The sequence below is a fragment of the Pteropus vampyrus genome, unplaced genomic scaffold, assembly GCF_000151845.1.
Source record: "Pteropus vampyrus isolate Shadow unplaced genomic scaffold, Pvam_2.0 Scaffold81, whole genome shotgun sequence".
Lineage (NCBI taxonomy): Eukaryota > Metazoa > Chordata > Mammalia > Chiroptera > Pteropodidae > Pteropus > Pteropus vampyrus.
In genome coordinates, this window is record NW_011888862.1 from 1,501,370 (window position 1) to 1,508,233 (window position 6,864).

General features: G+C 41.3%; 1 pseudogene; it reads left to right on the forward strand.

The window, feature by feature from the left end:
• Positions 1-419: 419 nt before the first annotated feature.
• LOC111741792 lies at positions 420-538 on the forward strand (annotated as a pseudogene).
• The last annotated feature ends 6,326 nt before the right edge of the window (positions 539-6,864 follow it).

Genomic DNA, 6,864 nt, shown 5'->3' on the forward strand with positions numbered 1-6,864 from the left:
TTAATCTTGACTAAGAAGGTTGAGAACCAAAAGTTATTTTTGGACCTGTCACCAGGGACCAATTTAATGCCAATAATGGCTTTACTCAAGCTTGTCAATGGATGTAATCATCACCCATGCCATCTTCAGAAGCACCAACCGATCCTAGTGAAGTCTAACATCCGGAAAGCACGTTCGATGGCCACGTCCCACAGCTCTGAGTGCATCAGGACCCAATTATATGCTGCGTGTCGGCCATGAATGCTCTTAAGCATACAACAGGAAGGCGTGACAAGTACCTGCCTCAGTTTACCCCCTCAAAACACTAGGCTTATCCTATACAATAAGAGTTCGAATTCTTGGGTGAACAGATGCCAGGGCCACACCATCAGTATTTTGTCTCGGTGGATCTAAGGTCCGGGTTTAAAAAGCTGCTCATAGTCTACAGCCATGCCACCCTGAACGCGCCAAGTCTCGTCTGATCTCGGAAGCTAAGCAGGGTTGGGCCTGGTTAGTACTTGGATGGGAGACCACTTAGGAATATCAGGTCCTGTAGACGTTTAAAAAAATAAATTAAATAATAAATAAATAAAAAGCTGCTCAGATGAGCAGGAATCCATTGTTTTGTAATGCTTTTTTGTTGTTAACTATATCAACAGTTTCCCGCGTCCATAAGTATCTTTCTACAACATAATGTTACATGGCTTCATAACATAGGTGTTCCGCTATAATTTGTTTCAGGCTTGTGATTGGTTTCTAACTGAAAGAAGGTAGCATATATATTAATACCCTTGCTATTTATAAAGGAACCTTGACTTGAGTCTCTGCCCAAGCATAGCCTTATGGTTTTGTGGAGAGGAGGGGTTAAGAGCATCGTGGGCTCTGGTGCTAACTTGAACTCACGCCCCAAGTTTGGACAAGCTGGTTAACAATGCACGTCCCAGTTTCTACATGAGTTAAATAAAGATGATCACAATACCACCTCATAAGGTTGTGGGGATGAGTCCATCTGAATATGGAACGTTCTTAGCACGGTGCCTACCACAACATAAACATTCAGTAAATCTTAAATATTGAGAGAAAAGAAAGAAAAAAGCAGCCTCTGCCATCTAGGAGCTGGGCGGGCCTTCCCAGCTGGGCCTGGCTGTTCTCCTACTGACCATAAACAATATCACAGAATGTCAGACAAGACCACTTCAGTGACCCACTCTGTAATCATGCCTGAGCACAGACAAAACACGAACGCTGTCCAAACCACAAAATACGAAACGGTCCCACTCCCAGCAAATGAGTGACAGCTGCTTCTTTGCCAATTGCAACTTCAGCCTCAGTTTAGTCTCCCCCTAGGTAAGATGGACTCAAACACCCACTCATAAAATCCCCGCTTCCCGACGGTGTCCAATTCAGAGCAAAAGCCCACTTCCTTAACCCTGCCCCAGATCACCCAACAGAAGCCCAGGTTCTACCCGCCTCACTGAACTACATCGCAACTTTTGTAAAAGAGTCATTGCAACTTTTTATCAGAATACCGTTAACCACAGAACACACTCTTAGAATGTAAATCTGCATGTTACTTATGACCAAAATAAGAAAGAGAAAAGTATCTAGTTGTGCAGTCCAAGTTGTAAGGCCATAGGTTGTTACAATTCATAAATGAGGTGTTCCAGAAATTCATTTAAAGTTTGTTTCTAACATGAGTTTCCAAGTGAAACCATATCATAAATGGTCATGAGATGTACCTTTCATCCCCAAAGCCTAATTAATCCCGAATACACGCACAGTACTATTTCAAATGCATCATCACTTATATCTTCACGTCCACGTAAAAATGCATTCTCACCACGGGACGTCTATGTCACCAATGTCACCAAAATTAGCAGTACAGGTTATGCTAGGTGCCAATAACTTAACTCTCTAAACTGCAGAAAAGATGTAATCAGGATAAATTATACCGCACAGCAAGAAGGCTGGAATTAGGCAGCAGAGTTAATTCAGTGAGTTAGGGGCTCAGCAATGCATCAAGGACACAGGTGAGTGAGCCGGTGGTAACTTTTTGCCCTCATCCTCAGAGCGTGTCGGATGGCTAGCTTCATGGTGCCAAGATGGCTGCAGGATCTACCCACCTTCCCAGCCAGACAATAAAGTCCAGTAGGAAGAGACAGGAAAATCTTCTTTTCCAGAAGCGCCCTCTCTCCCGCCCCCCTGCATCAACTGGCAGCTTTGGAAAGAAAATGCTAACGTTCAGCCACAGGTTTTAAAAGTTCCCTGCTGTTCCAAATGTAAGCTCGGAAGCCAGCCCTACCGCATGAGCTTAACCGAGTTTTACGGCTGCCTGAGCTCTGGTGGAAGGTCTACCTGAGAACCCGAGAGGGCAAACACCTGAACAAAATTGGGGCTCTGCCAGCAGCCACGGGGCAGGAACAACAGAAGGCCACAGGTGAGCAACTAACTAGAGTTGCCACGTGGACACACCTTGCTGTAGCTAAGAGGAGGGACCTGTGCAGGTCAGTTACCCACTAGGTGACCTATAAGAAATAAAAGATTTGTTATAAAAGATTTGATTGCTATCTTAATCTTCTAATCCGCTGCAAAAGCTGGAAAGTGAGGGGGAAAAGCACCTTATAAACTTCAGCTCAAGACTGTTTGATTAATTAAACAAGGAGGCTATTACACTGAAGGGGCTTAATGCCAGTGGAGGCCTGTAAGGAACCCCAAATCGAAGCCTGTAAATGCCTCAAGGTTACGGAAAGCAAAACCCTAAGAACAAGCAATCACCATCAGCCGATCGGGCTTGAAGATACAGCCGATGGACAAACGCTTTCTTTCCTTTCACGCTTTATGTCTTTCCTCTGGCTCCCGTCAGCCGGATGCTCCTAACCACTTCCAGAGTGGCGCTGTCCGATTCAAATGAACTCGAAACATTTCGAATATGCCTCAGTTTACCTTTCACCAGTTATGGCATCAGAACAGGGACCCCACCGCCCCAACGGCCCCCAGGAACAGTGAGCATCCAAGCATAGGTACCTGTGAAGCCCCTGGCCTTCGCCGCTTTCTCGCTGCGTCTGGTGGCGGCGGCACGTCCCCCTCGGTCCCCGACCTTAGCTCTGCAGCTTTTGCGCTCTGAGCTTTCTTCACTTCAGCATCTCTCTTAACAGACTAGGTCTAGAAACTGCCTAGAATCGGGCTGGTTCTGTCTTAAAAGCTGGGCTGCATGGAGGGGCGGGGGCCGGGAAACTGTGTCCGACTTCGAACCCGGACCCATTCCGGGGAAGGACCGGGTCTGGGGAAGGACTGGTTCCGACTTAAAAACTTGGCCGGATCCAGGGTCGGACTGGGTCTGACTTAGAACTCAGACAGGGCAGTGTGAGGCCTCAGATGAATAAAATGTTTTAAGATTGAGCAAGTAGATTAACCTTACCAAAGATAATCTTTAAGATTACCAAAGATAATCTTAAAAAACTCTTTTTTTTAACTTATTGAAAAACTTTCAATTTTCAATTACAGTTGAACATTCAATATTATTTTATATTAGTATCGAACTTTTAACCGTCCTACATAACCTCATCCATTTCTGAGGTACCCTAGAGAAAAAAGGGTCTCACTCAGGCACTCACTATAAAGGATACAGGGAAAATTATTTTTCCACCTGTACGGTTTCTGGTGACTAGGATGAGGCCCGCTGGGACACCCCACTCCCTCCAGAGCCTGCACAGGGCATCCTGGGCAAACTTGCAGAAGCCGGCGAAGGATACCAATTAGTACTTGATAGATGGTCACGGGGATGGGAGCACGGCATAAGGAATACAGTCAGCAGTAATGTGATGGCTAGGTGGAGAGCCAGAGGAAAGAGCAATTAGTGGGATCGTTTCATAAACTATATAAATGTCTAACCAATGTACTGTATACTTGAAACTAATAGTAAAATAATAAAAAAAAACTTCTTTCCAAAGTCAACTCCCCCAGGTCTCTTGGGGCCTGGTCCAGAGGGAAAGGAAAAGTTTCACACTGTCTCTTCCTTTCCAAATTCAGATTGGCAGGATAAAAAAGAAAAAAAAAAAAAAAACACTGGTTATTGATCTTTTCTCTCCCAGGAACAGCTATTTGCCTTCTCGTGTCATTTTGACTCCTGAGAACTTGACTTGGAAGCCATCGGGTTGGGGACCTCCCAAAATTATGGCTGGATAGAAATTGGGGTTGCACCCCATTCATGGCTAGATGTGGCTGGGTAGAAACATGGGTTGCACTTCATTTGCAGCTATGGTCTTCTCCACTGTAGCCAGCTCTCAGGAAAATTGTGCCTTTATCTTTGGGAGTAGCTCTGATTCTTGGGAGGGTGGTATTTTCTGTACCCTCTTTGGGGACGCTTCTTGTGTCCGTGGGGTTGTTCCATACTGCTGAGAATATTTACTATTTGACTGGGCTGAAATCTCCTTTTCTTTCTTTTTTTTTTTTTAAATAGTTTTATGATCGGAAATTGGCCACACTGGAAGCCGATATTCAGAGCCTATCCGGAACTTTAAAAAAAAAAAAAAAAAAAGCCTTTTCTCCTTAGCCAAAATGAAACTATGTGGCCAGAGGGAAAGAAAAACCTTATGAAGCCATGGTGGAAGGATTGACTAAGATATTCTAAAGACGAACAGCTCTAAATCTAGAACATTTTCCATCTTAGTTGAAGATCTGCCTGTTGTAAAGAAGCAAATTGAGGATAATGTAATTAGATGGTTGGGTCAGTGTCTAGCTATTATTCAGGTTGCAACCCAATTCTTAGAGGAATTATAAACAACTGTAATTACCTTACAAATTGAGTCTTTACAGGAACAGAAATGCAGCTCTAGAAACAATTCAGAGCCCACCTATCCTTTTTACCAATTACTAAACCTCCCCTATTCATCTCAAAAGGCTTGCAAATATTGTAAAACATCTGGATTAAGGAAATAAAAGCCCTTCTTGGAGAAACTTAAATACTTCCTCTTTTCTTTACTTCTGAGATGTAAATATTCTACCTAGCCTTCTCTAGGAAAGCAAAGCCATCTTTTGAAATGCAAACTTCAAGGAGGTAATTCTTATCAGAAAAAAAAGAAAAAGAAAAAGAAAAGCTACTTGGAAATTAGGTGAATGAAAAATCTTTAAAAACTTTTTTTTTTCCCCACAAATATTAATTAATAAAAGCTTTAGTCATATGAGCAGGTAACCTTAACTTATTACGTCTGCCAGAAACACAATTCGGATCCAACCATTCTCTCAAAACTGAGTTTTGTATTATCATTGGCTAAAAAATTTTTAATGAAAGCTGTAAGTTCTCTGCATCTGTCTGTATGTTTATGAAAGTATGTTATAGAGGTGTGATAGTTTTCTGCGTCTGGATGGTATTGCTAAAGTTAATTTGTAAAAATCTCTATTTAATAGGCTTAAAGACAAACAAGCTTTTACATAAATCAAGTATACTCTCAGAAATATAGAACCCAAATGTCTTTCAAATTCACGTGATCTAGGATAATCTTTGGTAAATAAAAGCTAGTTTATATTTGTTGCTTTAATTAAATGCTTTCATACTACCTAGGTTTACTAAAAGTCAAATAAGCTCATTTTCTCTCAAAGAATCTGTCAGCAAAGAAAGACAATTTAAGATGATGGTTAGTTGTTTATTGCCTCATGAGCAAATTTCATGAGTAATCTTAACATAATTGTTAAGCACAAGTAAATTAAAAATATGTAAGACAAAGATTAATAAATACACTTTTCAATAATAATTATGTTTTATGGTATGTCTACTTAAAAATAGTTTTTAAGATCTTTTTGGTAACTTGAAACCTTAAAATGATGACTATTCATTGAATATCTAGATTGTTTTCAAATAAAATAAAATACTGAAACATTATTGTTTTCAAATAAAATAAAATACTGAAACATTAATTACTGAACATAGATTTGCCCACTTTTGGCTTTCTTTTACAGAGAAACTAAAGATGTCTGGGTCTATTAGTAAACATATACTGTGCCACATGAAAAAATTTACTAGAGGAAGAATATATTTCTAGAAATTGTGAAATGTATTTATAACTTTGCCAAACCAGAGAATGCTGGTATAACAGACAGTCCACATCGTTTACTTCTTTCTTAGTTTTCACTAGGAGTGAAGGAGTCCAAGGATTAAGAATCCTAATTAATAGATGTAACTAAAACCCCTTAGAAGTAATAAAGGTAAAAGAAAACTGTATCTATAAATTGAACTGGATCCTGAATGCTTTTGGTTTCCTCAAATATCTGCCATAGCAAATACCTCCTGCTGTAGCTGGATCGACACCTCTGGTACTGAAGCAAATTCAAGAAATTAACAAACAAGCCACTTGGCTAAAACAGGTCGATGCCCCTTCAGGTATACATCATTTGATTTATTTGATACTAACTGGTTTGGTTCGTGGGGGCCCTGGCTAAGTCTTTCGGTATTATCCTCCTAATAGTCATCATTACAGTGTCGCGGCTGCGTTATGTTCTCTCAGAGATCTTAAGTGCATGTTCACAGCCATCGGCAGTACAACGGATGGTCTCAGCTCGGAGAAACAGAAACAAGATGAACAATGACATGAACGGCAAAATCAGTTTTTCCACGGATCTGACATCATAACCTATGAGTTTCACAATGAGACAATGACGCAGGACAGGGCGAACTCTCCCGAGTGGACATTCAACTCCTGCTCCTAGAGAGAGGAGTCTTGACTGAGAGCAGGAAAGAATTCAAGTGCACGCCAAAGTAAGAGTCAAAAAGAAAGTTTATTAGAGAAAGGATAATGGTCCATAGACAGAGCATGGTCTGCCCTCAGACAGAGTGAGGGAGCCGAGAGGAGGGGCAGAGAGACAGAGATACGACCAAAGGAACAAAAGGCA